The 9,908-nt window shown below is 41.6% G+C and overlaps 1 protein-coding gene across 2 annotated transcripts in view; it reads left to right on the top strand.

The window, feature by feature from the left end:
* SRGAP1 (SLIT-ROBO Rho GTPase activating protein 1) overlaps positions 1 to 9,908 on the top strand; it is a 140,914-nt gene that overhangs the window by 1,192 nt on the left and 129,814 nt on the right. The gene's annotated exons all lie outside the window — the stretch shown is intronic.

Here is a 9,908-nt window from a genome sequence, read left to right as displayed (position 1 = left end):
GGCTGGGGACCTTCTGTATGAAGTGTGTGTGAACAGGGTGGGAGGGACCACTCCTCAGCTGTTGAAAGATTTATTGACTTTGTGTACTTGCACAATATATTTTCCTCTCACTTGATCCTATGACATCAATTTTTCAAGGCAATGCTTGTACTTTTGTTGAGATTTTTCCTCTTAAAAGTAAAGAGGTAGTTTTTGACGTTTTTTGTTCCTAAGCTTAACTTTTTGTGAAAAATGCCTTGCACTGTGGAAAGTCTTTTTGTGTCCAGGAAAGGATCTATGCTTTAAATATGAGATCTGCCAGACAGGTGGGCAGATAGGCCATGCTTCAAGCATCTGCCTGACATGGGCAGGGCCAAGACAGTTCTCACACAGCTGGTGTATTCACTGCCATTGAGTCCCTGAAGGGTTGGCACTTTCGCCTCTCTGTGGATATGGTGCGGATTTGTCTTGGTCACTAAGCATAAAAAATTTTTGAGATCTTAAGCTCATTGCACAGTGTGCAGACTGTTCTTTGCCTCCTCCTAACTTGATTGTTAAAGGCTCAGCCTTTATTATCTGCTGCCAGTTGCTATATATGCCAGTCTTTTCTTTTGAATAATGAAGAAAAAAAACCATGCCCTTCAGCTATATTTATTGTATCATTTCAAAAGACACCAAAGATTAAGGCATAAAGTACTGTTGATAGCTGGCTCTCCTTTGGTATCATGGTCCCCCTCGTAATTGCAGGGGGAGGTAGCATTTATAGATCCAGCTAAATAGGAATTTTAAGTTGCTTTGCTTCTTTGTGGTGGTCTGGGGTGTGTGCAGTCTGGTCCCACCCAACTGTCTTGCCGGAATTGTTGGTTAGCAGCTGTTTGAAAAGGTATGCTGGACTAGCAATTGTAGTCAGAGATGCTCTTTCTTTAACCAGCATTGCTACAATTGTATTTAAAGAACTGAAATACAATTTCAGTTGTATTTCAATGGCAAGAACTGTCTGTGCTAAGATGTAATTCTGCTTGACACCAGCTCAGTGATAGTAGAAAAAAGCAATGATACCACTGTGTGATACCTTGAAAATATTTTTGATATTAAGGCTTCAAGGCCTAAGGAATCAGCCCTAATTAGCCAGCAAGGTAGCTTTAAGGGAATGTAAATTTAGGAAAGTCAGATCCCTGTATACTGCTTGGAATTTCTTATGTTAGATTAGGAGAAAGGGTGTGGCCAAATTGCTTTTGCTGCCTGTGATTTCTGGTGTTTGCAATGGCTAGCTGATTTCTCACTGCTGATGTGTTTAGTTGCTGAAGGATGTGGACAACTGGGCAGCAGTCTGGCCATTTGAGGTCCTCTGGAGAGGCGTGTGCTCAGGAGTGCTACATCACGGATCTTCTGTACCTTGTTGTGAGATTGCATTGAGCCCAGCTTGCTGAGCATCAGTGCTAGTGCTTCAGTAACCACGCCACTGATGTGTGCATTTGTAAATCCTGCCCCAAGATGTCTGAATATTAATACTGGAAGAAGGGCCTGAAGTGTACATGCCCTGTGGGTTATGTGTATGGTGCCATATTTGGAAATGAGGATTTGATGGTGCCATCCTTCACATAGCTTTTCTGCTCTTAACTCCTCCAATAGGAAGCAGTAACAGATGTTAATTGTCATGCCTGTTTCCTGAGTGGTGTGAACTGACATCTTCTCCTTGGATTTTTAGCAGTATTACTAGATTGGCTATTGCTGTAGTAGAGGTCATACAGGAACAACAGGAAGTCTGCAAAAGTTACCTGTTTGTCAGGCTGAAGTAAACAAGGTACTTCTGACTTGTTGGGCAGAGCATTTTATTGCACCTTTTTTGCAACATCCTTGTTCTTCAGTCAGTCTACCTTCTGTCAAGAGCTGTGCCAATTGAATCAATAAGGTAACTGTGTTTACTTGCCTGCACGTTGTATAGAAAGCAGAAGAATATTTCTTAAGGATGTTTTAATACTGAAGTTAGATCTGTCTAGCTGGATGATATCTGTACCTGTTGTTTTGGAGGATGTAAGAATGTTATGATGGCATGGGTACCTTACTTAGTAGACAGAAAGGCACCTGGAAAGTAACATAGCTAATCATCCTGGAAAGTAACATAGCTGGTCACCCACAGTGTCAGTTGTATCTGTTTTTCTGAAAAATGTTGTAATTTTCTTTGCGCTCTGAAGTCTTTAGAGGTAATTTTACCAACCTTGCAGCTGGGGTGGAGGATACAACTAGAGCTAGAAAGTGGATGGAATACTTTTTAGATGAGCAACAGACTGGTGGTATTGTTATGAGCCAAGTATTAACTTTCTGCTGTGTGACCCTATTAGATTTATAGACAGCATGCCTTAATTCAAGGCTCAGTTGTCTGTAGTAGCCTATCTTACTTTTTGTGTTTTGAGGACCAGCTGCTCCTTGGTAGTGCTGATAATGTCAGTAGTGTCTATTGATAAAGTTATCGAGAAATTCACAGTAGTGAAGAAATACTGGAGCATCCTCTGATGTCTGTGATTGAGTGTCTTGAGTATGGTAAAGGGTATGCTGGTGAGATCTTGAGTACCTGTTCCCTTTGGAAATTTATCCTTCTGAAAAATAAATCTCTTCTAGTAGCAAGAGGATTAGGGATATACTGCCCTGGAGCTTTTCGATCATTCAGGGTTAACTGGCATGTTTGCCTTCTTAGGACTTGTAACTGGTCTTCCATGCACAGGAGAAATGTGCTTTGACTAGGAAGCATTGTATTGACTAATTGTCAGGCCTGTCTCTTCAGAGAGATCCTCTGTATGGTGTGAACTGTGGAGAATCACTGGAGTTTAAGCCTCAGCCTTCTTTTGCAACTGCCTCTCCGACTGAAAAGGGCTGAGGGAAGATCCCTCCTTTTTCCATCTTCATTTTTCAGTTGCAAATGACCTAGTGGAAATGCAAGCCCAAAACCAGTTTGCAGAGGAAGAGTATTCCCCAAGATCAATATTTGCATGGCCTTCTTCAGAACAAAGCACTCCTATTTTTCATCAGAAAGAACTTGGTAGCAGTCTATATTACACTGCCGAACTAATTTTTATGGAAAATGAAAATTCTGAATTGTGAAACTGAATTTCAACTTCACATTAAAACAACGACAGAAGCCTCTCTGAGAAAAGGCTGAGTTCTGAAGTACAAATTGCACTGTTGTTTTAGTAAACTGATAGCTATTTTGAATAAAGCTGTTGTAATGAAATGTTTGGTACCTTGGATGATGCCAGAATTCTTGAGGTTTATTTAAAGAAACATCTGATGAATAGATGCCAGTTTTCAAAGTTCAAGTTTATCAAATGTGGTTTAGCAGAAATTTTTCTAGTCAAGGAACTTGACCACACACAGGACTATGTCTGATACAGAAAGGATATTGTTCTCCAAGCTATTTTCCAGTTGGAGTTATGTTGTGTAATGAAGTTCCTTTTCTTTTTCCCCACCATTTTCTCCCAGCTCTCTGGTCCTTCCTTTCAGAGTACAAACTCAGTTGTCCAGGTAAATGTTAATGAGTTTGTAGTTGACTGTGCAGCTGAAAGTGGTATCTGCAGATTCAGACAGTTCAGTCATAAACTGAACCGTTTTTTGGTTGGTTTTGGGTTTGGTTAGTTTTGAGTTTTGTCTTGTTCTGTAGGGTTTTTTTGGGTTTTTTTTTTGTTAACCAACATATTCAGGGCTCTTACTCTTCCACTGCTTTCTTGGAATGAAAACTAAGGAACTTGGTTTATTACTGTGCTGTGTACCAAGGTATTGGGGGCATGGGGGAGCCCTACAAAATGCCTGCTTCCCAAAGGTCATGACTGAGGAGCTTGAGGTTTTGGCTTCTTACACTTTCTGTATAATTAAAGAAAAAAACCCCACCTTTTCATCATGCTTTGTTGAAAATATGATCAAGAGTCAGGAAAGTACACTTTTTTTTCCTGGTTTGACCACACACTGTAGCTGCTGTGTTCCTGCACCACAGTGAAGCTACATTTATTATTTCACTTGAGTTTAAAGGTCCATAAAGTCATGATTACTATAGCACACATGCAAAGGTAGGTAGTGAATGGATTGTCTGAACAGTGTTTCTTTCTGGCAGCATGGCAATCATAATGCATATTTAATGCATGTGCTTTGAAGATACACCTTTTCGTTAGTCGCTAACATGAAGTTTTAACTTGCCTCTGACTCTGAAGCAATTTGGAAACTTTTTATGATCATTTCTTTGAGTTTTTTTTTCCTTTCCAAGAATACTTTCTGTGCAGTTTTGCTGTTGCAGAGCAATGCTCTAAATCATGCTAAGGTCATTTAATTTCCTGCCATTATCTTTTATTGGTCATTTTTTTATGAACTGGAGTTCTAGTTACTAATAAAATTAAACATAGCTTTGAAGTGGCTGCTGTAAGACAGAATGGAATCTGAATTTCTTTCCATTTTCTGCTTCAGACTTTGCTTGTGTTAGGTTTTGCCTTTTGTGAAAACTGGTCTCCTTGTCACTCAGAGGTGATGGATGGTAGTGCTGGAAAAAAGTGGGTCAGTGCTGTGGAGATTGGATAAGAAATCCCCTCCTGACCATTACACAGCCTGTTAGAAATCACTGACCATGACTTGACAGTGCAGCATGTCTGATCTCTGCTTTGGACAGGGATGGACATGGGAGAGAGCACAAATGGAGCAGGGCAGGTGTCAATGCAAGCTCCTGTGGTATTTGTTCTTCCCTTTACCTTTTTTTTCCAAACCCTTCCTACATCTACCTGTCATGCTATCCCACGTCTAATCTTTCTGGTCTCCCTAGTGGAAATCGCTGCTACCTTAACTTGTATTAATCCCTATTAGAGTCTAATCTACTCTTACTGCTCGGCTTTCTCAGGGCAAGATAGGCTTTGGAGTGTGGGGGTTTGTTTGTGTGTGAGTGATTAGGCTAAATGTGTAGCAGGGCTGCCTGTGCTGGGGTGCTGCTACCTCTGCTTCCTGCAGGGTTGAGTCTTATGGCATCATTTCCTCTGTGAGTGACTTCTCCCACCTTGCCACATATGGACCGGGCCCGACCCTTCCAGGGATCTGTGCTGTACTCTGCTGTGAGCTGTCTGGGCTGCTGTGATTGAGTGCTGGCCATCTCTGGGGCAAGGCTGGCTGACCTTGCACTGTGCTGGTCAGCCTGGGAGCTGTGAGTCATGAATGGTATCTTTTCCTGAAGTTATCTCATCTTTTCTTTCCCTGCTTTTTGTCTCTTGGGCACTGTGCCACATACCCTGAGGTTCAAGTGATTGTGGTGGTATGTGTGTAGGAACATATATATGCTTGTGGAAGAAGAGCAGCAGCTGAAAATTGGAGGCAGTGGTTGGCAGTGCAATGACTGGCATCACTGCTTGTGTACCAGTAACAGGGATGAGCCTGGTGGACTGTGCAGTAGGAGATACTTGGGATGAAGCACAGAGAGCCATTGCTGAGAGCATGGATCCATCTCTTGGGTAAGAGACAGAACTGTCTGCACAGGAAAACTGCTTGCTGTGTATCTTTTATATTACCAAGACTACATCTGGCACCAAAACTAAAGGAGTTGGTTATCACTGTTCTTTCCTTTGTTTCCAAGATTTAAACAACTGCAGGCTGTTCTGGCAGTTTGTGTGGTGGCTTGGCCCTGTGGGAGTGCTCTAAGACAAACAATTCACTTTGATCTGTTATAATGGAGCCATAATCCTGAGGCACTACTTCCTCTGGAATCTACAGTTTTCTGCAGCTTGTGGAAGTTATCCTCTAGTAGACATTGAAGTGTGTCACAAGTGAGTTACAGCCACCTAGTAGGCTAAAGGTGTTTCTACCTATGCTGTGCCCACTATTCCATCTTGTCCAGGCAAAGCACTCTTATTCTCAAGCTGTTTTCAGTTAATTTCAGTTTTGTAACTGATCAAGGAAGATCTCTTTAAGAACTCCTTCCCTCTCAATTTTTTGCCTGTCACTATTTCTCAGGCATATACCTGTATGAATTCCAAGGTGCAGTATTTAGTCTTGTATTGTACAACCCACTGGAAATCTGAATTTTACCTAGAGGTGGCTGATAAATCCTGAGACTGAGATACAATGTCATCATGACAAATGAAGAGCATTTTGGAAATAACCCCAAGCAAATCTGTTGTTCTGTTTCCAAAAACTGGCTTGTATGTAGGCATGGCCATGACTTCATGTTATTCTCCTGTCTTCTCTGCAAGGTGTAAATGCTTGGTTTAGTTCATAGTTGGCACAATAAAATAATCCCATCTTTAGATGCATATTTATGAGGTAGATGTTGCAGGTAGGAAGAGAAAACCCGCTAAATGTGCTAAGAAAATGTTGTGGAGGAAGCATATGCTTTACAATTTGACTCTTTAATAATCATGTCTGTGAAATAAATTAAAAATTGCCTGTGATATTTACTCCAGATTCTGTCCAGTGCAGGACAGTGCTGTTGATCTGTCTTTAATGAAGTCTCTCCTGAGGTATGTGGGTTCTTTATCTGTGTTTGCCTTGATCATAACATCTGAGGGGTTGCTTTTAATTAAGTGGTGAGAAGGGAAAAATACTTTGTCTATTTTTCTCAAAAAAGATTCAGTAGAACTTGCTTAGAAGTGTGATGGTGGATTCATCAGTTACAATATTCCTGTTAACTTTGTTGCGTTATCTATTATTGACCAATAAAACATGCTTTACTTTCAGTTGCAACCTCCTGAGACTTTCCTTTATAGATGCAGAAGTGCTGACAAGCAGGCAAGTTGTATTAGCATATTAACCAAAACATTCTCGAAATATACTAGACTTAAGTGGTTTTTTTATTGTAAAATGGAAGTTACAAAAAGTATAATTAGAACACTTACGGCGCAGTATTTCTTGTTAGCTATATTGGGAATAAAAAGCAAATGCAGCTGGCTTACCGGATGATGACTTCCAGGAAGTAATGATTGTAACCCTTTACATAATTAGCTGTTGTGGGAAACAAAACTGACTAGAGATTCATGTAAACTATCCAGACTCCTTAACTGACTCAGTGCTTACTCATCTGAATTACTCTGCATGTGAAATCTGCTAGCAGTTTGTTGGTGCTGTCTTTTGTGGGGAGTCTTTGAGATGCTGTGTGTTTCTATCAGGATGTCACAAATGGAGTGGTGCACACTTTTGGCTTTGCTCTGTGTGTAAAACTAAATAAGGAGACAGGCTGATCCCCTTTCACTTTGCGGTGTACATTCTTTCATATGGGAAAAGAAAGCGTCTCTACTGTTTTAGCCAGTTCCAGAGTAACTGCTTCCTGAAAATCAGAGGACTCTGTTCATGTTTACAAAGTACAGAGTACACCAGAAGTCTAATAAGATTCAGTGATAGCTCTTGTATGACCCTGTTCTTTTGACAACCTGTCTTTTTTCAAACCTTGCTGTTCTTTGCTTTTCCCTTCTAATTCTTTTTTAAGCAGAGAGAGGATAAACAATCTAAAGCATCAGGTCAGAGGGAAGATAAAATAAGTGTTCATTCAGTACCACGATGAGCAGGCATCTCACCTGAAACTTTCTAACTCAAAAATTAAGTTACTATTTTACACAATAATGGAGAAATTGAAATGATTGCAAGTTACTTAATTGAATTTTTAAAATATAGATCAGGATGATCTGTTATGCTGCTTGTTCTACTAAAACCAAGAAAAACCACCCCATAAAGACTTCTCCCTTTTGTCATATGCTTCAATACTGATGTCTGTGACTAGTTGCTGTGACAAAGTTGCTAAGGCATAAAGGTACTTTTATTACTTTGAGAGTATTTATGCAGGCATTCAAAAGGCATGCTAAAAAGCAAAAAGCTCTTAACCCTTATCACAGGATTCTTACTACACCAAGGTTGCTATAAGTGGTTAGACAGCAACTCTACCTCTTGCAAATCACTGATTTGCTGATGAGCAGAAATGAAAGTGTATAAACTCTTGTCCACAAGTGCCTCGTGTATTTTGCTTGTGTATTTAATTCTTGGCTTAAATAATACTAGTTCCTCGAGGAACCAGCTGTGTGTGAAAGCTAGCATTTGTGTATGTTGTGTATGTGGATAACTAGTATGTTTAAGAACTTGACTACTATGCTGTGCTTGCTGCCTGGCCGACTGCTTGAGGTTGTTTGTATTATGTACCTTTTTTTGGAGCTGTCTTAATTTGTACCTTCCTAATTTCCAAGTAACAGTCCATAAAATTGGTGAGATTCTTAATGTAATGACAGAAAATAGAATCAAAGTGTTAATCTGCTTGGATACTTTAGCAATAAAATCACAACCATGTGCAGAGTGGGACAAGGTTCCCCTGTGCAGAAGAGATGAGGGAGCCCTGCAGGTAGCAGGTCCCCATCTGCTAGATGCTCCTCTCTTCCCAGGGTGCTGTGGAGGAGCCTGGTGGCAGCAAGCACTGTCGTACACACACGGCATCACTTCTTCCCCAGCAGCCTGCAATGGGCAGTCTGTGTGCATCTACAGCTGAGCTCATCGGATTATTGTGGACTGCATTGTAATCCTTTAATTGCCAGCCACTTCTGATGCCATGATATTGTAGTTGTGGGTCAAATCCTGTGCTTCTTAAGCAGTATTCCCACTTTACCTGTGGGATGGTGCAATGGACTACGCCTTGTGAATTTATTGTGTGGTTTTAATGAGAAAAAAAGCCTCACCACTCTTACAGTGAAGATTTTCTACCTTATATCTAATCTAAAGCTACTTTATTTCAGTTCAAAACCACTACCCCTTCTCCTATGACTACATGCCTTTGTACAAATTCCAGCTCTCTTGTTCCTTTAGGCACTGGGAGACTGCTCTGAGGTCTCCCCTGAGCCCCCTCTTCTCCAGGCTGAACAGCACCAGCTCTCAGCCTCTCCTTGTAGGGGAGGTGCTCCAGACTTCTGATCATATTCATAACCCTGCTCTGGACTTGCACCAGGAGGTCCCCATCCTTCTTATGCTGATGGCCCCAGAGTGGGATGCAGCCCTCCAGGTGGGGTCTCACTCGAGCAGAACAGAGGGGAACCTCCCTTGGCCCACTGGCCATGTTCCTTTTCATGCAGCCCGGGATGTGTTTGGTGTTCTGGGCTGCAAACACACGTTGCCAGATCACGTTGAGCTTCTTGACAGTCCTTCTCAGTCAAGAAGGACTTGTCAGTCTTCTCAGGGCTGCTCTCCATGCCTTTTCTGCTCAGCCTGTATTTGTCCTTGGGATTATCCTGACCTACGTACAGGACCTTACACTTGGCCTTTTTGAACTTCATGAGGTTTGCAGGGGCACACATTTCAAGTCAATCTAGGTACCTCTGGATTCCATCACTTGCTTCCAGCATGTCAACCACACAGCTTGGTGTCATTCACAAAATAAGAGCCAAAGTATAATTCCTCCAGTATAGATTCCCTGACAAACAAGCTAGTGGGTTGCTGGTGAGAAGGTGTGGGTGTTCAGAGGGACTGGTTAATGAGATTGCAAGCACATGCTTTGATAGTGGCTTGCTTGGCAGTTCAGTATAGCTCTATGTTGTTCCCTGGTGGTTACTGGATCACCTCTGTACTTGTGGGGAGTGGACTGGGGTCTCTGCTCAGGCCTAAAGAGGACAGACTTTCAAGCTACAGTAGCAGTTTTCAGTCTTCCATGAGGGCTCAAAGAGGCTTAGGGTGTGAAATATTCCATGGAATTAAATTCATAAAAGAGCTCTAGCTCTTGTGTTTGCCTTTCAGATGCCGCATTTAGTTTTGCTTTGGTTGCTGCCTCACTTCTGAGGTGTTGATGTGACTGCTCATACTGGTCTACATGTTTATTCTGTAGTATGGTTTGAAATGCAGCATCTCTAATATTTATAGACCAGAAACTGCCTTGTCTCCAGCTGGCAGAGACAAAGTGCCAGCCTCATCCATGCTGATGTCATCTGAGTTGCCACCAGAGTAGG

This window comes from Catharus ustulatus, chromosome 4, assembly GCF_009819885.2.
Source record: "Catharus ustulatus isolate bCatUst1 chromosome 4, bCatUst1.pri.v2, whole genome shotgun sequence".
Taxonomy (NCBI): Eukaryota; Metazoa; Chordata; class Aves; order Passeriformes; family Turdidae; genus Catharus; species Catharus ustulatus.
The sequence above is the reverse complement of the archived record's forward strand: the minus strand, read 5'-3'. Positions and strand labels throughout refer to the sequence as shown.